Source organism: Marmota flaviventris, chromosome 1, assembly GCF_047511675.1.
Source record: "Marmota flaviventris isolate mMarFla1 chromosome 1, mMarFla1.hap1, whole genome shotgun sequence".
In the NCBI taxonomy this organism is placed as follows: Eukaryota; Metazoa; Chordata; class Mammalia; order Rodentia; family Sciuridae; genus Marmota; species Marmota flaviventris.
The window spans coordinates 122,867,464-122,891,508 of record NC_092498.1 but is presented as its reverse complement, the minus strand read 5'-3'; the positions used below and the strand labels follow the sequence as shown (position 1 = coordinate 122,891,508).

General features: G+C 41.1%; 1 protein-coding gene, 1 pseudogene and 1 gene segment (V, D, J or C); all 3 read right to left on the bottom strand.

Moving 5' to 3' along the window:
• LOC114084216 (immunoglobulin lambda-1 light chain-like) overlaps positions 1–24,045 on the bottom strand; it is an 878,674-nt gene that overhangs the window by 434,082 nt on the left and 420,547 nt on the right. The window lies entirely within an intron of this gene.
• LOC114084215 (immunoglobulin lambda variable 2-18-like) overlaps positions 1–24,045 on the bottom strand; it is a 473,618-nt gene that overhangs the window by 438,827 nt on the left and 10,746 nt on the right.
• Positions 4,693–5,258, bottom strand: LOC114107631 (beta-1,4-galactosyltransferase 6 pseudogene; annotated as a pseudogene).

Here is a 24,045-nt window from a genome sequence, read left to right as displayed (position 1 = left end):
GAGTGTGAGTTAATGGGGAAAACAGATACCCTGAGCTGGTATCAAAGTTGACCTGCCCCCATGTCTGTGAACTAATATTTTCTGGGCCATCATCTCAGCAGCTGGACAAAGGTCTTTCTGAACACCTGCTGCAGGTGCACCAGCTCTGCAGGCATATTCTTTATCCTGACCTTCCTCATCCTTTCTTAGATCCTGCAGGGACAGGAGCCAGAGACTTATCTGCATTAAAAGGGAGTACCCATAAATACAGCCTGTGAAACTGAGGATCCTTGGTGGACCTTCCCTGAAGTCCACATTGGCCCTCATTTCCTCCATTATCAGAGGTCCACTCCACTTACCTCATGGCACTGTCCTTTTTGCCAGGAATCATTTAGTCATCAACCCCTTGGAAACAGGACCCTAAATCTCAGGCCTTTTACCTTTCTACAAATATCTTCATTTAGATTTCTCTAACATTACTTTTAGAGGTTCACATATACATTCAGAAGAGATTGGCCTGTAATTGCCCTTTCCTGGTACATTTGTTTCCACACATAGTATCCATAGTCTTCCTTTTTTTAATCTCATAAAAGCAAAATGGGTGTCTTTTGCCTTTTTATCTATTCAGGCAAAGGGAGCCTATGATATTGGCATTAGTAAATGTCCATTTTCCTAAATTTAAGGAAATCTTTAAGGGAACCAGCTGAATAGGATAATGAAACATATAAATTGAGTGATAAATCAAATCCTTAAATCTCAGCAGAAAAGATTGAAAGTGGAAGATGAAAAAAATCAAGAGAAAAATATGTTCAGTAAAAGTTAACTAATCCCTCTGCATCAACAGCCTTGAAAATATCAATGTCAACATACCTTCACCACAGCAATTTAGGTTTCCCATCACTAACTAAGACTTTTCTCCAATTTTTTCTCACCACTTTTCTCCAATTTCAACTTAGCACACCAAATGACAGTTGAAATGGATGTGCACCCCATATTATCATGGTGATAGTGGTCATTATAGAATTTACATTGTGAGAAATGCCACATATAGACAGCTGCTGTTCTCTAAGTGTGTATTTTACATGTCCAAGTGTGTTGTTTAATAATATTTAATCATATATTTTTACTTCAACAACTGAATCCTAGACCCACATATTAGTATTCTGTGTTTATGAAAACAAGTTAAAGTAGTAAAAATGTTCTACATCCCCCTAATATTTTCACTGATCATAAAAGCCTGGGGTGAAAAGTAGACATAACTTTCATTTTGAGAATCAGAAGAGATTCCATTCTTGGTTGAAACACCAACAATACCCATTTCCCACTATTTCTGTATCTCTAGATATTTCTAAAGAGAAAAATTTTTAAGTTGGTTTATGTTATTTTATTTTTATTTAGAACATTATATTTCATAAAAGACAATGGTAAAATGTACAAACATTTCCATGAAAAGCAAAAAAGAGTATACAAGAAATTAGTAGCATTTATATATCAGTGCATTTATGAAGAAGCCTTTCATATATTAATAAATAAAATAAATTTAAGTATACTTTCTCTTTCTGATAAATCCCATGGCCATTTTTATTCTCTTGGTTGACAAACTTGCAAATCCAAGCCAATAAATCTAAAGTACTATTTATTAGAAAAGTACGTAAAGGAATATAACAGAGACAAGCAAAGGGCAAATAATATGACACACAACCTGCTTTCACTTGTAGAAAGCTTCCAAAAGGAGAATACTGCATTGGATTTTTTTTTCCATTTTGGCTTTACATGGATATCAATATTTTAGCTGGGAAAGAAGTACAATTTTCTAATACACAATTTTTGCACTTATGTCATGTTGTAGATAAGGTTTTCTTAGTGAACATATTTTCAAAAGTACAACCAAAATTTAAATTTAAACTTTAAAAAGTTCTTGTTATGCCCTAGTTTTGGAAAAGAATGAAACCACTATCCTCACTGTGAATTAGATATAATATTATCACTGGGTACTTTCCCCTTTTCTTTTCTATTGACTGGCCCATTAATCATGATTCCTCCTCTAGTCAAAGGCATTGTATAATTTTACCTCTAATGCCATGAGACTTCTTAATATCTCTATGTCCACATCTATAGGAAATATAACAGATCAGTTATGAGATGATGTCTTCATAATTTCAGAATGATTTCAATTTGCTTGATTTGATTTGTTTAGAAAAGACATAATACTTTTAAATAGAAATACCTATCATGGCAGCTGGTACAGGGTAGACAATCAATATATGTTCATTAAGAAGTCTAACAAACATCCCATATAGAAGTATGTTTGCATTTGCAATGTATTTGTTAATCTTTAGGAAATAAGTTCATTATCATACAATGAAAACACCTGGGAAAAGCTCTCTCATTCTATGGAAAACATATAAAGGCCACTGTTTATAGCCAAAAATAATTTTAGATCTCTACTTAATATTTACATCCCACTCTGAAATTGATATTAATGTCAGAACAAAATAAGGCAGAGAGTAGTAGCACTGAGTTCTCTAGAACCTGTAAGATGTACCTCAAAATGAAAAGATGTGAATGGTCACATTAAAATGAGAAAAATATTTCCATAAATAGACTCAGAAATTATGTCAATTTTGCCCACCACTAAAATATTTTAGTATTACTCAGTTTTTTAGGACAAACATTTGTTATCATTTCTATTCTGCTTTCATTTCATTAAATTAAAAACCATGTTGAGTTTTGGGAAGCAAAATAACCAGATAAATGAATTAAGTACAAATATCTTAATTTTCAGAAGATTTGAATTTTTCTATTTTGAATACCACAAAAAGTAAAAGATAAATATCTTGAAAACATTTCTAAGAATTAAATATGGGAAAATCCATTTGGTATCATACTAAGCTATCAGTTTTATCAAAGTGTAAGATTTTGATTATTTTATGATTTGTTTTGTGATTATTTGTGTTACCAAAACTGTCACAGAAAATGAAACTTGAAAATTAAAATTGCAACCCAAGAAAAATACCCATATTTCTGTCTTAGGTGAACAACCCTCAAGGAAAATATGATCCAAACTTTTTTTATGTGTAGAATTCTATTATTCTTCATTGTTATTGAAGATTCACTTTATAGGTGTGTAACTTTTTGTTTTAAATCTGTGACTATAATCTGGGGAACTCTGGAGGCTGACACAGGAGCACATGACTATAATCTGGGGAACTCTGGAGGCTGACACAGGAGGATCCCAAGTTTGAGGTCAGCCTCAGCAATTTAGGGAGATCCTCAGCAATGTAGCGAGATACTATCTCAAAATCAAAAAATAAAAAGGAAAGGTCCAGGGATCTAGTTCAGTGGTAAAAAAAATGCCTGGGTTCAACCCAAGTACCCTCCCAAAAGCTTTTTCGGAAAATATTGTAAGATATTTTAAAGAATATGCATAATTGATAAGCTTCAAAGTAAAAATATTTTTGGTTTTTGCCTTGGAAATTTTTGCCAATTTTAAGATAAATACTTGGTATCAGGTAGTTGGACCTGTCTTCTGAAGTGTCAGGTGATAATATTAGCACATTTAAAAAACTTATAATGCATTTTAAGATAACTCTATTAAATTAGACTTTTAACAAGAAAAGTTTAGTAATTAACAGCCAATTTCTTGTTAAATAAAAAAAAAAGATTCAATGAAACTAGCTGACATTAAAAGATTCCTTTGCAAAAGTGAAATTCTACATGTCTGAGAATTAAAATTTGTTTTTATCTACCAACATTTATTTTCATAAAAACAGAATATTTTATTTCTTATCCAAAGGTATAATTCATTGTAAGTACTACTGATTTTTCCATAGCTCATTTTTAAAATTTTTAATGTATGTTTTTTTCTTCTTAATTGTAAATTATAAAACCTCTATTCACTATGAATTTTTAAAAAAATACAGTGTATAAATAACCTTGGAAACATTTTTTGAGGCACAAAATCCCTGACACACCAGAGGTACATGGAAGACAATTATTATAAAGAGGTCCTTTATATCATGTCACATCACAACTTATAAGATAGTCTTGGTAATACTCATGCAATATGCCTAAACTATATGGTTATGATTTAGCAAAATCTGACAAGATTGCAAGCAAGAAGAAAAAAAAAAACTGGTAATACTGGAAGGAAGAATCCTTCTTTCCCTTTAAAGCCCAACAAAAGCTATGACTTCTTCCATATGAGAGGGTGGAGATCTAAAGCTAAAAACTAGTACAACAGTTTACCATATGAATTTATTATAATAAATCTTTGTTTAGTGACATAAATTTACAGTGTTTTTTCCCATGCAAATATGTCTACAAAAGTCCAATGAAAGCAATTGCATGCAAAATTGTATCATCTTATTTCTCAACCATTTGAACACATTAATTTATATATGTACAAAGTCTGTTGAAATGGAAATAAAAGCATTCTCTTGAATTAAATTATGGATTTCATTATAAAAAACTTTCTCTTTGTGGGAAGCTCTTTCAACTTCCAATCTCAAGTGACAGCTCTGGTTTCTGCAGTGTGTCTCAAAGTAGAGAGGAGAAGTGTAAGAAGGAAGAATGTATAATCCCACACTATAAACATTGAGGACTGTTGCCTCTTCTCAGAGGTCTGGGCACTGAGACATCCAATCTAAGTGCACTACAAGTTTATGATCCAGCACTGTGTAATATAATACTCTACCGTGAGAGCTACTTCTTTTAATAGTGATTGATTGGAGCTAACTCTGGCATGAGGTTCACAGATATATTTGCATACAACCTATCAACTAGTACTTTTGGCAAGTATAATAAATTGTTCAACCCATCGTTGTATGCGCTTTAGAATACCACAGTAATTTATAGTGATGAGGAATAGATGTGTATTTTCCTAGGTCTCCCTCTGGTCTGGTTACATTATATCCAGCATAATGATCTCTGTTCCAAAGGTCATCATCTTCTCTTCATCATCCACAGAAGGCATTAGGAAAACCACTGATCTTTCTAAACTGTTCCATTCTCAGTCCATTTACACCACCAAAAAAACTCTTTACATACATGTGTTTATCCATCTCTGCTGCAAAGTGACAAGGCGTTTTTCCACATCCATAATAGTTTCCCTCATTTTCAGGTAGATGATGCACATCATGGAAGATCACACAGTCCCAGACGTTGTCTTTCATGGCCTCCTTGAAGCCCATGTAGAAGAGCACAGCATGATTAAAAGATTGTGTGCCAGTCTGTTCAATGACATAAAAGGCAAATTCCAGGCACTGTTTCTGAAGCATTGGAAACAAATATAAGAAAAAAAAACAGAAGCTGTTCATGGTGGTTGTGGAAGGGAATGAGAACTGCCACCTTCCATCTGTGTTTACAGTCCTTTAGCCTCCAGTGACCTCCTGGCTCAATATCCAAATCATTAGAGAAGAAATGATGAACTTCATCAAAACTGACCTTGCTTACATTGGCACTGAGAAATGCCGGCATATAAAGCAGGCTTTCTGGGCAGGGAAGGACTGGTGAATATGTCAAATTTTCTGGGAGATATGTAGTTTGAACAAGATAGCCACTTGAATTATTGCCTTAAAGATAATCTGTGTCATTGAGGGGGTATTTTCATTTGTGTACAGCCTGATCATTTGTCTTATTGTTTTCACATTTCAACATACCTCTAGCTTGTACCCTAAAGAGGCATGTGTTGGCGATGCCCAGAGCCACAAAGATCAAGTAGAGACAAGACCAGGCAAGGAAGCAATTGGAGACTCACATCCACCTGAGCACAGACATCTTCCTCTTCCCAACCAGCAGCTGGGGCTGTGCTCTCAGCCTGGATTCAGGGTTACCACCCAGGCCCTAAACTTCCAGGAATGTGCTAAGAACCCCAGGAACGCCAGTGCTTCCCTGGGAGAGGCTCTGGGAAGAGGGCCTGAGTGGGAAGGAGGAAAGAGGAGGAAATGCACGGAATGAATGGGAGTCGGGAGCTAGGGAGGAGAGGCAAGGGAAGATTAGGGGGAAGGGTGGAGGGAGGAAAGAAGGGTCTGGGCGGGTGTCCCTGGGAACAGAGGACCTGGAGTGTTCAAGATAAGGCAAAGACCCACATTCTCTCTTCCAGGCAGAGGCGGAAGGAGGGGCTGCTGGTTGGGAAGAAGCACAGGCTGCGCTCTGCGGAGCCCTGCGGAGAGGGGCAGCTAACTGCCGCATGCCAGGGTTGCCCATGGCGCCAGGTATCCGCCTGGGACTGATTGAGCTCAGGGTCTCACCGCCTGCGTTCTCTGGGAAGCCTTCTCCAGGCCATGGCTTCTCAAACCTGTGAGGGGCTAGCATGCTCGCCAGGGCCGCAGCAGGCTGACATGAAGCGCGAGGGCCCACGGGGTCCCCGGGGTTGAGAAACAGCTCTAGCCAGAGGGAAATCTCAACCTCCTGCCACGCGGTCTCCTGGGATTTTTGGACTTCCCAGGAGCCAAGCGCAGGCCAGGGCGGTGCCTGGACAGCTGCTACCATGCTCATGCTCTGGTGGCTGCCAGTGGGGCCTAAAGGGATGCAATGGCAACCGCTTTACTGCCATGAGCTGGGGTGAAGCACCCCAACCGCACTACCTCTGGGACAGCAGGCAAAGATCCGCCCAGGATCTGAACACAGTGAGCACAGTGAGCGGAGATGGGGGACGGCAAAGAGAACTAAGCTTTGTTTTAGATTCAGAATAAATATCTATGCAAAGAACTACCATTTAATAACAGAGATTTTCAGGTGGGACGAATTTTAAGATTACATCCCACTTAATTTGAAATTTGAAAACAAAACTGTTTTCTATTTAGTACACTTTAACACAGTCTTTTGCTTATTGTATGACTCTGTCATGCCACGGGAAGTCATGGTTGAAGATGACCATGATGAGGTCTAGAAAAAAAAAGTATGCAAAAAGAAGAAAGAGATTAATATGCGATACATTGCAAAAAAGGAAAAATAAGATTATATTGGACTTATTGTAACTATAAATTAAGCTGTGAAGATTCCAGGGCACAGAGGAGATTAAAACAAAATGACTCCATGGCAATTTAAATGAAGAAAGCACAATTCACCTCACTGTGAACAATTTGTGTGTGATTGAATGAGCACCTTGAGAAAATGCTCCTTGTTCTCCAGCTCACCTCACTGCTGGAGAATCTGCAGTGTGCCTGAAATTTATTAGGAATTTAAAGATCACTAAATTTTAAATTTTTAAATTCTTAAAATGTTTCAGCATCATAGATAAACAAATATAAGTAAATTAAAAATTATTTTAAGATTATTTCAATGGAAGCATGCACATGTGACATTTGTATTTAATATATATGAATTTACACCATTTCATAAAATTGCAAATTCAATCGTATTGAATAATGTAATTTACGATGATTATAGACTATGTCTTAAGTGTATCATATATATCAGAGGAACGATTCAACTCTGAAATTATGTGGGATTTTCTAAGATAAGTTTGTGAAATTGATATGTGATGTCTAATCCCATATAAAGTGAAAATAATTAAATTCTATCATATTTTCATATGAAAGAAAAAGTGTACTGTTAGGATTAAGGAATTGACTAATGGTATGGTCAATGAGAGAAATAACAACAATCAAAACATTTTCTCTTTTATAATTAAATCAAATTGTGTAGGTGAAGGAAATGTGGCCAGGTGAAGTCAGGGAGGGAGAAGGAAATCTCACTCTTCAAAATTACCTGCTCTGTTCCTTATATAAGACCTGAGCTACAATGGAAGCAGCTTCAGGATGGGAGATTCTAGCACAGAAGATGAATCTACTCTTGTGTCTTTTGTTTCTTCTTAAATATTTAGAAATGCCAATAAAGATGGGTGGAGGTGAGGAGAGGAATCTGGCAATTATCGAAGGGCTGTCTGTCTGTTGATCTAGTGTTTGAAAGTCAATCCTACTGGATCCCCCACTGTAGAAGTGGTAGGGAGTCACTTTGGACTCAGTACCAGGGTTGTAGGAAAGCTGTTTCTCATCTTCATAAATCAGATAATTGTCAGGGTTACTCTAGAACATGATGAAATCGTACCAACTTCCTGTTTTTGATACAGAAGAGAACTAGAACCCAAGATGTGGGCTACTCTACAGATAAATTCAAGGATGGGGCAGTCACCAAAAAAGGCCTGTGCACATACTTCCTTCTTTCCACTGGGGAAACAGAAGAAGATCACTGGGGAAATTCACTCTTCATATGCACCTAATATTGTGGTGCTTCTCTGGCATTAACAGCTCTCAGCCCTGAAAACAAGCAGAGCCATCTGGTGATCTTTCACAAAAAATATGAATGGTTATATCACATCTGCCATAGGGGATTCCTAAAACACAATGAATGTGTAGTACCTGGGAATCTTTGTTAGAATGCAGAATGTGAGTCGGGAGGTTTCAGAATTGCTATTGCTTCTGCCTTGGGGACCACATGTAGAGTACAAAATCTTATAGCCACTGAATCTGAACTTCTCTCTGAAATTCTCAGAAGTCTTTGTTAAATGTCCCAGCTAATTCCAATGTGCAGTTTATCTTGTCACCCACTTCACTGCATGCCTTGTCCCAGGTTTGAGAGTTTGACATGAAGATCAATGGGGTTATTCTTTTGGGTGTTAGCTGAGTTGCACACTCTGGTCTCCTTGTCTGGGTACAAAGATAACCTTGACTACATAAAATGCTCTCAAACTCCAAAACTCTGAAGGGAAGTGACAAGTGAATAAAGAAATCATGACACATCTGGGCAACAAATTGCACATGTCCAATGGTGGTTAATTCCCATGATGACCTCAACACTCTTGGCTTCTTTATGACATGTTTCCTGGCACACAGGATTACTTCTCATCCAGCATGAGAATAGAAGACTTCTGACTTCTGCATGGAGTGTGAAGCACAGATTAACTTGTCTTGTCCATCTTCAAAACTCTTTGTTTTTCCTTGTCAGTATAGATTGCTCTAATTTAAACTTCTAAATTGCAATCAGTTGAATCACCTGATTTAAACTTCTAAATTGCAATCAGTTGAATCACCTGATAACCTGATAGCTTATTTTAGAATATGGGTGGCAATGTAGAGGGGCTGTGAAATCTTTAAGATTTGGATCTAATGGAATATGATTAGGCCACTGGGGGCAACACCTTGAAAGATTAATGTAGTTTACTCATTACTTGGTTAGTTTTTTCCTACACAGTATTGTGTTATAAAAATAGCAAACCAGTCCTCTGAGTCCTTCTGGCTTACTCTCACCATGTGATCTCTCCTTCTTGCATGGGCACCCCTATTGATATCACTCAGCTTGTTGTTACGCAGCCAGGAGGGACTCCGTCACAGCGAAGCAGATATAATTGCCATGTCTTGAATTTTCAGAATTCTCTATAAAGTACCTAACCTCAGGTGTTTTGTTATAGCAGTAAAAAAAAGAGCACTCTAGTAGATTATATAAGATCATCCTGCTCTTTCCTCTGAGTTCTCAAACTCTCTTTGGCTTCTGTGGAGTCAGTCCTCCCAATAAAGCTATGGGATTATGTTAGAGAATTTCCACCTGACACAATTATTAAATTTCTAGTGGTAATTAATTAAAGCTGACTTAAATCTGAAGTATGTATAATCATCATGAATCCTGAAACACCCATAACATCTTAAAGGATATCAGAGAAACATTCTAATAGGAAGTTACGTACCAGAAGAGTTGCACAGCAAAATGGAAATAGTTTGTACATGAGGATACTGAAAGGGAATGCCAAAATTCAGGTATTCACCAGCAGATGATTCTTTGACCCTAGAACTCACTTTGGAACACCTTGAGTGTTGTTAAACAAACTAGGATACTGGGAGGTGATATCCTATAAGCTCACAGGGACAGGCATGAGAGTTCTGTGTCTTGAGGCCTCCATCTTCCATTCCAGACCTCACCCCATGTGTATCCTTTACAATCATCTTTGGAAGCATGGTGATTCCTGAGCACTCTGGGTGATTTCTTATAAATTATTGAATGCGAGGAATAATCTCAAATTTACAGTAAGTCTGTCAGTAGTTCAGGTGAACCATGAACCCCCAATATGTGGATGGTGTATGAAGTTAATGGCAGCCATATGGAAGGAAGATTTTGTCCTACCGTTGTGGGATCTAAGGCTACCACTTGGAGTGAGAGTGAGCATTGTATTTTGGCCCATTCAATTGTCATACCCACATGCCCAATAAACCAAGTTTGGAATTTGTTTAAGGAGAAGTCTGACTCTTGCAATTTTGTAGAGTAAGGAAGATATGAATCTAGAAGAAACACACTCATAGGGAAACATAATCACATGTGCCAAAATACATCTTTATCATTATAATTAGATTGTCCTCAGCAGGTGACTGATCTAGAACATGCATGCTGTTTTCTTACTCTTGAGGACACATGCAATTAAAGATAGAAGAACACTATGAGGATTAGATAATAGTTATGTCCTGTTTGGACAGGTCTTGTTATCTTGTTGACATTTTCAAACATGTTGAAAAACAGTGGTCAGTCAACAGAATCAATAAACAAGAGGACAGAGAACCCCTCCATGCCCAAAGGCATGACCTTTCCTGTAGGATGTACCTATCACATCTTTTCTGGAGAATGAATCTCTCCTACCTGTTTGGTTGACAGTTTGGTTGACAGCTGCTGTGAATGGAAGGTCAACCTTAAGGAGGGGATCTATTCATATCCCAGGGTATTCATTATAGTTTGCTCTGTGGTAATTAACTCACCACCATATGACAGATTATATAGCTATTATGAGAACAGAAAGATGAATCCATCTATCTTTCCTTCCCTTTAGGTCCTCTTTCCATTCTTAACTCTGACCCCCAAATCACCAGGAGAGCCTAGTTCTGCTAGTACCAAATCTACTCTGGACTACCCTCTGTGAAGCCTGGCTAGATTGAAGGTGAGATGACCATGTTCCCTGAATTGGAACCAGATATTTATTTAGGAATCATTGAGGCCTAGAGTCATAATCAGAGAAGGCCAGCATAGGGAAATGATCTGCCTTCTTCTGGTTACATCACACAGCATATTCATGGCAAGATCATCTTCAGAGCATGTGGTTGTTGCAGTCAAGATGAAGATTCCTCAGAGTTCTATGCCCAAAGCACAACTGGGCTCCCACCAGCCTCTCAGACATTTTGATTGTGCGAGTGTTTGGAGATTATGAATATTTACTCCTTTCCTGGAGCTCTTCATTGGGGGGTTCTGGAGAACTTTCTTATAAGCTCTGGGTGTAGAAGAGTTTGAGAAAAAGAAGTGGAGTTACAACTTCCTCTAGCTGCTTCTCTGGTCAGAAGATACAGATTAGTCTCCAAGACCCTGATCTCAGTTACCTTTCAGGAATTAACCTGTGATTATTGTCCCAGTAGTGCTGCATTGTGGTATGTCCTGGGCCTAGTTAAGCAGGGTTGTGGAATTTTTAAGAGCTTGGCCATGGACTAAGCTGGGTCCTCCTGAGACAATGATGATTCACTCAGGAAAAGTTGGACCATGAATCTTGATCTCCTCTTCTAGCTCTCTGTTTACTCAGATAATTTCTGTCCCACCATTGTCACTTCTTTGTAATAACACAGTGTGTCATTAGGATTTTTGTGAAATCAGTTAACATATGACACTTTGGTAAACAATTCCATGCTTCTGTGGATTTGCCATATCTTCTAGCTCCATTTCGCACGCAGTGATTGCTCTCTTGTACAATAGTCTTCTTCCCACAATAGATTGGTAACTGCCACTGGAAGTCTTTTCTTTGCCACAATGTTTTACATATCTAGTAAAAGTGCCAGAAAACAATCTGCTTGAGGATAACATTTTGTACTACCTGATTTCTGAATTTCCTCAGCATTAGGTTGTATAGAGTGAAGATATAAAAGGTGGCTGGTCTGGGTTCCCTCTATTCAGGAGTATACTGTCACTGAACTAACTAGAGATCCATGATCAGAGAATTGAACTAACACAGCTGTGAGTCCATGTCATTCTGTAGAGACTCCTATAGGAGGCTGTTGTTTCAGAGACAAGGTCCCAAGTGCCCCCCTCACCATCTGACATTGCACCTGATCATAGGAGCTGTAGCCCTGAGGACAGATCTTTCTGGAGGTGAGAGACAGGCAGGTGGAGAAAGGAATCAGTACTGGAACCACTGCTGGATAGTGAGAATGTGCCTTGAGTGTGGGCAGGAGGCCCACGCAGCCATCCTGGGTGATGATAAACTCACACTCTATCCTTGTTCAGGCCTAGGGATGCCTGTTCTCACAATGGAGAAAGCACACTCTTGACTGAGCTCTTTCCTTTGGATTCTAATGGGTGAAGAACACAGGCCCTGGATTCCTTGTTCTGTCATTCTAAATTTACTCCTTGAACACCTGGGATTTTGTATGGTCTCCCTAGGGACTCATAGTCCTTCAGGAGCTGCCTAGGCTGACACCTGGGACCAGATCCCTCCAACTCATTTCCCAGGTTATTTTCTCATGAATCCCAACTCCTACCCATGCCCTCAGCACTATGACACTGATACTATTTGAGTCTGATCCTCAGAACGTGTTCACTGCCACCCATGCATAGAATGGATGGTCCTGACTTCCATTCCAAAAATGGTTCCATGGACACGTGTTGACCTCTGGGCTGTCCTCCCTATAGGAATCCCCTCGGGGCAAACCCAACCTCACTACTGGCTACTCCTTGCTGCAGTTTTGCAACCTCCTGCTGCTGGAAGAGATTGAGCATATCTCCCACAGTTATCCCAAGCTTCTATCACCTCTGATGCTGTGGATAAGGAGTCCACCCTCACTCTAGAACAGCTGCCCCCACCCGTCCCTGACCAGAACAACAGAGGAAGGTAGTATCTGTAGTGCACATGCAGTTGAGGCAGGTAGAGATACTGTCACTCAGTCCAGGGTAATATTTCCACCCTGGTGCTTTGCTTTCTTTAGGGAAAAACAAGAAAGATCTGTCTACAACTTTTCTACAAAAACAAAAAGAGCAGAGAAACATGAATGGTCCTCTGTGGAGCCAGACTCCTGCATATTTCTTGCCAGGTCCTCTTTGAATATAAGAACATTTGTAGGATTGGGGGAGCACAAGATGTTTTTCCACTAAATCTCTGTTTGACTCTTAAAACATGGTTATCATCATAATTATTATCATCTGTATAATTAATATTATTATTTCATTCTACACCTCAATTCATGATCACACATTTCTACATTAGCCTCAGGTGCCTTTTTCATAAACCCCGACTCTGGCCTTCTTCAGACCCAAGAATGTCTGTTCCCACCATGGAAAAAGCATACTCCTGACTGAGCTCTTTCCCTTGGATTCAAATGGAGAGATCACAGGACCTAGCACTCCTTCCTGAAATTCCCACTAAATCCATCTTTAATTAGTAAGACTCAGTCATTGCTTTATGTCATTTATGTCTGAAAAACAAGTTTCCAAAAGTCACCAGTGGGGATTCTGCCATGCTCTTTAGCACTGGCCTGGCTTTTGCTTGTTCTTGCTTCATTGTTGCCTAATCCCATTTCCTGAGCAGATGAGTGACAATTGTCTCATGGACACTTCTATCTGGGGCAACTGAGTCTTAGGAGATACCAGGGGCTGAAAGTTGAGGAGACTGTAGGGCTCATCCTTAGGGTTTTGCCCTGTTCAGCATGTGCAGGGCTGAGCTCAGGGTCTGGGTCAGGCTCTGGGTTCGGTGGGTGGGGCTAATCCCACGTGCAGAAACTTGGTAATCAACTGTGCAGAAAGGAGCAGGACAGCCAGCCATTCAGGTCATTGTGGAGATACCCCAGAGCATTGTATCTTGAGTGCACAGTTAGACAGGCTCCTTGTCTTCTGTCATCCACCTAGGAAAGATGAGGCTCTGGAGTCAGTGGCCTATATTGAGGTAGGTCTGCTGTACATGGTTCTAAGGTAGCCATCCAGTACCTACTGTTGGCCCACACTCACACCACAGAGGGCATAACCACATTGTCGCAATGGCAATAGTGGGAGGAACCATAATGAGTATAATGAGTATATGAGAAAATTATCTAGAAATTTTAGATTTTTCTCTTCAAATATTGCCACATTTTCACTTTGGGGTTCAGTTCTGGTGAAATTTAGATTCTTTACAAGCATTACACTGAAAAAAAATGAATGAAAAAAAATGAATATTAATAATTTCTCCTTGTTAAATTCATTGTCTTAATTTTTATTTTGCAGTAAATTGTTGAGTTACCATGAATAATAAGGATGGATGCCAGGGATACCGATTTGGTTACAAAGAACCTTTATCCACATAGGAGATTTGGGCAGATGAAGTGAGGCATGAAAGCAGGAGGCATCCAAGATGACTTCAGATTCTCAACTGAGGCTCAGTTGGTCAGGGACTTGCTAGGGGGGTCCTGCTAGAAGGTCCTGGTATATTAGATGGTTCCCAGAGAGCACAGGCCAGAGAAGCAGTGATGACCAGGCTCCAATCCTCCTGTGTTTTGCTATAACTCAGACCAAAATCTGTGAGCCCCATTTAGTCAATCCTGGTCCCACCCTAGCATCCACTTTGGATGACTTTTGCAAAGTCATTTGAATCTAGGGGAGGATAAGACTGAAGGTTGGGCTTGCTGATCCTAGAGCTAGAGGTGTGTGTGTGTGTGTGTGTGTGTGTGTGTGTGTGTGTGTTTCCCTCTGGAAACCTCACATTTTCCTCCATTGTTTTGTTCTCTGTCATTCTACAGTGAATCTGTGTTGGGGCTATGAACCACTTTTATCATCTTAAATATTGGACCCATGGCTCTTGTGCCCAGGAAGATGAGGAAGCAAACAATAACTATCTGCTTCAGGACATTCCTGAAAAGCAATTGAACACAAACAGTTGGCTGCTCTGTTTTTTTAAAAATGAAGAGAAGGGAGGAGAAGATGGTGGGCCAGAGGTAGGCACCATTCTATATCACTCCATGATACAGATTTCACCTTGTTGGAATACTGCCTCTCTGAGAGTATTAGAGGACCCCTATACAGCTGATTTCTGCAGAAATTACCAGTGCTGTGACCCCTGTTCAGGGCTCCAAGTCTCAGCATTAGAGTAGGACTCCAGAAAACCCAAAGCCCAAAGTTCTAACCCATGCAGGGCTTGGGAGTACCTTAGCAGAATCATGGATCAGCACCTCTGCAGAATTCCAGACTGTGCTCAGCTTCCACACAGGCCACTCAGCTGCTACTTACCTCCACACAACACCATTGCCCAGCTCCCCCGCCTCACCAGACACCCCAGCGTTGGAAGCAGGCTGCCTCCATCTTGGATAACCTTTCTCACCATATTTGATGGGGGTAGCTCCCAGATTGGATCTCCACCTGGCCAGGTACCAGGTTTCCAACTCCACCTCCCTCTCCCTAGTGGTGGTAACTCAACAGAGTAACTACCCATCACAAAACAGCTCTCAGTTGGACAGGTGTGCAGTGCAAACAGGGAACCACCCTCCTTGGTATGAGAAGTCCCGCAGTTCAAAACTGCTAAGGGAGAGGGAGACAAGGCTAAAGTTCAGCGAAGCCTAACAGAGAGACCAGGAATTGGGAAATTTCCAGGCAAGATAGGGAGATAGTACTGGGCGCTCAAGTCATATGAGTGGTCCCAAAATAGAGCCTTGTGAGGGGCTGGAGCTGTGGCTCAGTGGTAGAAAGCTTGCCTGTCATGTGTGAAGCACTGGGTTCGATTCTCAGCACTGCATATAAACAAAAATAAAATGTCTAATGAAAACAAAAAATATTTTTAAAAAAGCCTTGTGAGGTGCAGTCTCCCTGCAGGGACTGGCAAGTGGCACTCCTGCTTCCAGGTGCCCTGCACTTGGACCAGTCTTCCTACACTGGCCACCTCCACCATCCTGAGGGCAGAGACACCAGCTTACAACAGACACCCCAACTATTGGATGAGAAGAGAAGCAGGAAAGAAACAGATCTCTAAAACTAGCAAAAGCTCTGGTTTCTTCCTTTGAGTATTTTTTTTCTCTTTTTCTTCTACCCCTCTGTCCTCTGGCCCCCACATCAGATAGAGCACAATCTCTAGGGTATATGAAGAACTCAAAAAGATAAGCACCAAACAAACAAACAAACAAAATGAATAACCAATCAATAAATGGGCCAAGGACATGAATAGACACTTCTCAGAAGAGGATATACAATCAATCAACAAAATATGAAAAATTGTTCATCATCTCTAGAATTAGAGAAATACAAATTAAAACTACTCTATCATCTTACTCCAGTCATAATGGCAGCTATTATGAAGATAAACAACAATGAGTGTTGGCGAGGATGTAGGGAAAAAGGCACACATTGCTGGTGGGACTGCAAATTGGTACAGCCAATATGGAAAGCATTATGGAGATTCCTTGGAAATCTGGGAATGGAACCACCATTTGACCCAGCTATCCCTCTCCTGGGACTATACCCAAAGGACTTAAAACAGCATACTATAGGGACACAGCACATCAATGTTTATAGCAGCACAATTCATAGTAGCTAAACTGTGGAGCCAACCTAGATGCCCTTCAGTACATAAATGAAATTTAAAAAATGTGGCATATATACACAATGGAATATTACTCAGCAATAAAAGAAAATAAAATCATGGCATTTGCAGGTAAATAGATGGAGTTGGAGAAGATAATTTCTCTAATTAAATTTAGCCAATCTCAAAAAAAAGCCAAATGTTTTCTCTGATATAAGATGACTGACTCATAGTTGGGTAGGGAGGGGGAGCATGGGAGGAATAGATGAACTCTAGATAGGGCAGAGGGGTGGGAGGGGAAAGGAGGGTACGGGGGTTTAGCAATGATATGGAATGTGATGGACATCATTATCCAAAGTACATGTATAAAGACATGAATTGGTGTAAAATACTTTATATACAAACAGAGATATAAAAAATGTGGTCTATATATGTAATAAGAATTATAATGCATTCTGCTGTCATGTGTTTAAAAAATAAAGTCAATTAAAAAAATAAAAGATGGCTTGAGGTCATCTCAGGAATTGCCAGGACCACTCGTATCTCAGGCTCAAGGGTGTAAAGCTAAAAATCCCTTTGAGAAGAGACCTGTCGTCCACCATACTTGCATGGAATGGCCCAGGATGTAGCTTCACCATGCTTAGCTGCCTAGGCACTCAGAGACTGCTCCATCCAGGGTCTCAAGAGATTTGGCTACTGTTTGAGATCATGGCAGACCTTGATATCAACAGCATAGTGCTGATTCAGCAGGATTACAGGATATTGGACTTAAGGAGTCATGAAGGCTTCCACCATGATATCAATGGAAGGTCTGGAAGGCCAGACTACATGTAGCAGGGTCTGCATGCCTGTGGGCTGCCTGAGAGGGTGATGCATGGAGATATTGGAGCTAAATTGCATTGGAGACCTCCTAGATTAAGAGATGACAGTACCATGGTATGTCTGCTGAGGAAAGCTGCAAGGATGAGCAGAAAGAAGCCAAGAGAGAGGCCATGGGGACTGCACCCAGCAAAGCCATAGGAGTGTAGCTACATAAGCCCTTTGGAGAGAACATCATGCTGCTACGTGCCCCAGATGATGGATATGGGGCTACAGGACTTGTTTGCCCGGTTGTGGATTTTGGTTTTATTTTGCTTTTATTTCTTCTTTCTTATGTCCCTGTTGTCCCTGTGCTCCTGTTTCTCCCTTGGGAATGGAAATGTTACTTTGTGCCTGTGCCTTCAGTTGTTTTTTTTTTTTTTTTTTTTTGCACTGAGACTTGAACCCAGAGGCATTTTACTTACCACTGAGATACATCCCTAGCCCTTTTTAAATATTTAAGATAGAGTCTCACTAAATTGCTTAGTGTTTTCTAAGTTCCTGAGGGCCTCATTAAATTGCTGATGTTAGCCTCAAACTTGCCATCCTTCTGCTTTAGCCTCCAGAGTTGCTGGGATTAGAGGCATGCAGTGCTATGCCTAGCTGGAACTTGCTTTTGATTTTTATTAGGGCTTGGGTGGAGAATTTGCTTGAGTCTCAGAAGACACTTTGAACTTAGATTTTTAGACAATGCAAAAATAAAGATGTTAAGACTCTGGGGACTCTTGAAAATGAACTAAATGTATTATTCATAGTGAGATGAGTGTGAGCTTTTGGGGACAAGGGCAGAATTTTATGGTTTAGATATGAGGTGTGCCCCCAAAGCTCATGTGGGAGATAATACAAGAAAGTTTATTGTGAAACAATTGAGCTATAAGTTTTAACTTAATCAGTATATTAATCTCTACTAGCTAGACAGTAACTATAGGTAGGTAGGGTGTGGCTGGAGGAGGTGAGTGATTGGGGGCATGCCTTTGGAGTGTATATTATGTTCTTGGTGAGTGAGGTCACTCTAAGCTTCATAATAGTCATGTCCTGAGCTGCTTTCCTCCGTCACACACTTCCACCATGATATTCTGCCTTTCCTCACCCCCAGAGTAATGGTGTTGGTCATCTGTAGACTTAGACTCTGAAATTGTGAGTCCCAAATAAATCTTTCCTCCTCTATGTAGTTCCTGTCAGATATTTTGGTCACAAAAACAAAAAAAGCTTACTAAATCCATGTTCCCACTAGAACTATACACCTTTAGATTGCCCCTGGCCTTTGTGTCAACACAGCAAGGAAATCTAGAGTCAGCCATGTCTGATCCAGGTATAATGCCTCTAATGGATTGGGAAATCTTAGGGATGCCAGCCAGATTCTGAGGCTCAAACTCAGAGCCTGAAACTCTTTATATACAATCTTTCTTCCTTTTCTTCCTATTCTTTGTTCACAGATATCAGATCTGCATTGTTATTGCTCCTTTACTTTCACTGGTGTTTCTGTAAATAAATCTGTTTAACCTTTCATCCTTCCATGTTGTCTACTTCATGAAATTTCTGAATGTGGGCAAAGAGCTAGCTTATCAAATAGAAATTTACTAATCAACACCCACAGCAAAGCCTCCCGTCCCTATTGTGCACCAACTCCATGCAGTATGATTCTGGTTACCTGAATACTAGTCAAACCTTGACAGACCTGTCTTAAACCTTCCTAAGGCACATCCTTCAACACTTGAACCATTCCTTGATCTTCCCCTTCACACCATAACTAAGACCCTGCCACAGTGGAATTCTCGTCAATACTAAGACTGGGTTTTGTATGACGGAAGACTTTCTGTGGCCTTTGGGAGTTGGCAGTTCAGGTTCCATTGGAATCAACTGATCATGGAGAGGTGCAGGAACCTGACCCCTATCTCAGAAACATGGGGGCATAGAAGGGAGCAGAAATCTCTACTCAATGTGTTATAGTCTCTGCTATCAGGGTGGCCAGGGCAGGGAGGGGCCATGGGTGCCATGCTGGTAGCAGGTTTTTGTCTCACTTCCCTGTCTGCCTGTGTCACTGTGAGCAACAGGGGAATTCCACACCTGACAGTAATAGTCAGCCTCGTCTCCAGCCTGGGCCCCACTGATGGTCAGGGTGGCTGTGTTCCCAGAATTGGAGCCAGAGAATCGATCAGAAATCCCTGAGGGCCTGTTGCTACTACTATAGATGACCAGTACTGGGGCCTGTTCTGGCTTCTGCTGATACCAGTGCACGCTATAGCTGCCAATGCTGTTGCCTTCACAGGTGATTCTGGCCGTCTGTCCTGGGGTCACAGATACTGAGGATGGCTGGGTCAGCACATAAGAGGCTACAGTTCCTATAAGAAAATAAAAGCAGAGGGGGAATTAATGGTGAAGTAAACTTCCAATGAGATGCCTGCTTTCTATGTGGTCTGGAGGAGCTTCAGGAATATTGTATGCCCAAGGGCTTGCCCTGGCATCGAAACCAGCCATAGGGGCCCATGAGCCTGACTGGAAGATGGAGGTTTTAACCCATGAGCAAACCTAACCCCTTCCCTCCTGAGGCTCACACAAGTCAGAGAGCACAGTGTGGGAATTTCAGCCCAAATTCTCATCCTGCAGCAGGTTCCTGAGCATCCTTCCCACCACAGATAAAGCCCTGCTGAGCTCAGAATTGGGACCAGGTTGGTTAGAGGAGGTTTGGGCTGGGGGAATCGGTTGGGGCCTTGGAACAGCACCTGTGCAATGAGCCAGGAGGCTGAGGAGAAGGGTCATCCAGGTCATGGTGTCCCTGTGGCTGCTTCTTGAGTCCCACATGGGCTTTCTTAAACCAGGCCTCTCTTATTCCCTTGTTGAGGAGAGCTGCCCATTATGCAAATCATCCCAGTTTAGGGCTGCTACTATAGGAAGCTGTGTGGTGTCCAGAGCAGGGCTCATCCCCAGGGACAGATAAAGGGGAGGGGCAGCTCTGAAGATCTACCCTCAGCCCACAGAAGACTCCTTTTTTCGATGGTCCTAATTTCTGGGCCATATCTCCACCCTAGGTAGTCTTCTTGCATTAATACTGGGATGGCCTGGTTATATAGAGATGAGTGTCTTTGTTATCTGAACCAACAGTACAGTTGACAGAGGCTTTGTCAGCTTTGGGATCCTGTCCCAGGTACAGATCCTAGGCTGTGTGAGTCAATCGAGTTCTTCTGAAAGTGTACATGGTATCTTAAATATTCAATGTGGTGCTATAACTCTCTGTCCCTGGTATGAATGCCTCACGCAGATCTTGGGTGTTCTGCCTCATATCAACAGCAGGCTCTAGGCAGATTCAACACCTACGTTGTAATACTTACTGAAAATTATAAAGCTTCAATGTGGACTGGGAAATACTAGACATTCTACAAAGGTCAGATCAGAAAGACACAGACCTCAAAAAATAGTGCATCCATTTTGAAAACAATACTGGAGAAAAATCCAGCATATTCTTCAGGTCTCATGTCAAGGTCACTAACCCTCCCACTTGTGAAATCTCCCTTCTAGGATGAGATCTGGTGTTTGGGACATGTGTGGTAGAGCCAGAATTTAGACGAGCTGGGTGTGGGAAGGAGGTGTCAGGAAAAGCAAGAAATTTCCTGTGTAAATACCTAACAAATAGGAAAATTCTAGAACAGGTAGATATGAGAAAAATGGAGACCACAACTTTTTATTTGTTTCAAAGATGATGTTGTAGCAAAATTATGCCTTTTCCTCTAGATTTCAGTCTATGCTTACTAACCCTCCTGTGTGTTAGAATACTGAAATCCAGGCCCAGCCCCATGCCTAGGAGGCTTTGTCAGGTGGTTCTCCACTGCCACATGGTGGCCGCTCCACGCTGGCTGCTACATGTCAGGTCATCCTTGGTCCAAGTGAAGATTCAGAACCTGCCTCTCAGGCCCAGGATTTTTTGATCTTTGACCAGGGGAGGAATTTCATCTTCTTCCTATGGTTGTAAGCAGTCTCAGGACCAGAAAGGAGCATGCTTATATTACACAGGAAAATATGAACAGGTGCATTTGAAAGAGGAGGATCAGAGCCCACCTGAGTTATCTCAGCATATTTCTCTAGGGTGGTGAGTGGTCATGGAAATGATTCCAGGGCCTGGTGCTGGGTGACACCAGATTCAGGAACTGGCTCTTCCTAGGGTCAGCTGCAGGTGCAGAGTCAACGTGGGTGAGTGGTGACTCCAGAACCACAGACCCAGGCAGGAGTCCATTCACCACCAATGGTTATTCAGACCCATTGTGATCTCCACAATGCTGAAAATTCAGGAACATAATGAATCCTTTGCTCTAGGAGCTTCCATCTTCTGTCTGGCTCTGTGCTTTGGACACAGTTTGCCAGCTAAGCAGAATCTCCTACCCACCAAAGCCTGTGCTTTGTATCCTCTGTTTCTTGAAAGTCCATATGTTTTTCCAAGTCTCAAGAAGCTAGGATTGACCATATAGTACATTGCATGAACATGGAATGGAACACTCAGTTGACTGGAGTTCCTTGTCAGTGCAAGTCTGCAGTTGTGAGGGAGAGAAATATGTTGGTTTTTGCATCATTTTGTTTTGTAAGTATGAAAGTGATGACTAGAGCTGCAAGAACCATCCTGGGGTCTTAAGTCAACAAGAAAAAAATGTAAGAATAAGATGGTAAGAATGGTGTAACAGAAGCTGAAAATCACACCAGGTCCCAAGTTAAATTGGTGAGTAATTGAAATCAACAAACATTATGCCTCAGACTTGTGTTTTGGATGAGAAAAAAATAGTCTCCATGTGCTCATGAGTCTGTTTTTGTGCATTTGATCTTGCATTTAAAAAAATTCCATGACCCACTAGGGAAATAATTAGCATAAATAAATCAATTAACTAAAACAATGTTAGGGAAAGAAACATGCAGGGGTAATGATAAGCGGAAAATTAATACAGTGATTAGAGAGAGTGACAGGCAGGCTGAGATATAACCTGAGGCTGGAATTCCCCTGCAGATGTGTCACTGGAGCAGCCCTCAGGACTGGTGAGAAATCACAGCACATGTGTGGGGACTGCAGAATCCATGAAGTGGGGGAGGAGTCTGGGTGTGTGATGATGGGAGAAGAAAGTGGCAATGTGAGGGGACCAGGACTGTAACCTGTTTAGTCCAACACAATATTTTCTCCTAAGGAGGTCTGATGGTAGGACAAATGCACAGTCATAGCTGTTGATGGGGAAATTTCCAGGTAATAAACTTGGTTCAATGGCATCTTTGTAGAACATTAGGAGCCTCAACTACAGGGAGAGATAAGACACAGTGGGTTCCCCAGTCACAGTCCTGCTTACCTGAACTCAATATACCCAGAGGCTGGTTGCTGGTTCCTCTCCTCTACCCTGTACCCACCATGTAGCCAGGTGGGAACTTAGGTTAGAGCCTGTGCCTCCTTTCCTGAGACAGGTGTTGAGTGTCTTCTAGTGTCTGGTGAGTGACAGCAATGTTTTCCTTGACAAGATTCCCTGACACTGGTAGTACAGAATATGGGTAGTGTACTTCATAGGAAAGAAAAGAAATGAGACTGAAAAAGGGAGTGACAATCCCTAGATGACTCAGGGAGGAGATCAGAAGCCAAGGTATGTTGATGGCAAGGGGGAGCAAATAGTCCTCCAACTATGGGAATAGAGAATATGCATCCTGTGTGATGAAGAAGCGAGTCAAGGTGCTTCGCATGAAAATGGCACTGGAAATGTATCCCAACTCAGGTATTGTGGTCATATTGCACCCATATTGGCTTTGGTGTGATCAGGTGTGTCCCAGATGTTGTGGTGAAAGGTGGATACAGACATGTCTCCTCATACATATTTCCTGGCTATGAATATTTTCTATCCAGGTATGACCACGTGCATTGATGGATAGCCAGAAGAGATCCACTTGGGTCTTGCTCCTGCCTAGAACCACACTTCTGTCAGTAAGTTCCCAATAAATTATACTTTGTGAAGATCTATAACTGTATCTTTCTTCAATCTCATGGCACCTTGAGCCCAGTTCTCTTATACTGTGGCTGGATTGTTCTTGAACCACGCCTACTTTCGAGTTGGTATCCCCAAACAAATTCAACCAGTTACATGTGAAGTTGTGCAACATATCTGTAACTATATGTTTAGTGCTTCCTCCATTTTATTGATAATATGTTGGATAGAATCAACAAATGATGACTTGACCAGAGGTTCCAAAGTATACAGAATTAAAACAGGTCTTTTTTCTTCTTGAGTTTATTTAGCTAACACTTAGGCTGTAGGCTGGGAGGCATACTTTGTTTATGTGCACATGTATGTTTGTCTGTGTGTGTGTGTGTGTGTGTGTGTGTATTTGACATGGAGTTCTTGCTGTTTCCCAGGCTGACCTTGAACTCATGGGCTCAAGCAATCCTCTGGATTCATTCTACCAAGCATTGGGACTGTAGGTGCATACCACCAGGCCTGACTATATAACATGTCTAAAAGGAAGAAATCATTTTTTCATTTTTCGATGAAATCCAAGGTACTTACCACTGAGTAACATCCCCAGTCCTTTTTGTATTTCATTTGGAAGCAGGGGCTCACTAAGTAACTTAGGGTTTCACTAAGTTGCTGAGGCTGGCTTTGAGCTTCTGATCCTCTTGCCTCAGGCTTCTGAGCCACTGAATTCCAGGTGTGTACCACCCACACCCAGATAAAGGATGCAATTCTTACAGGGCTTCT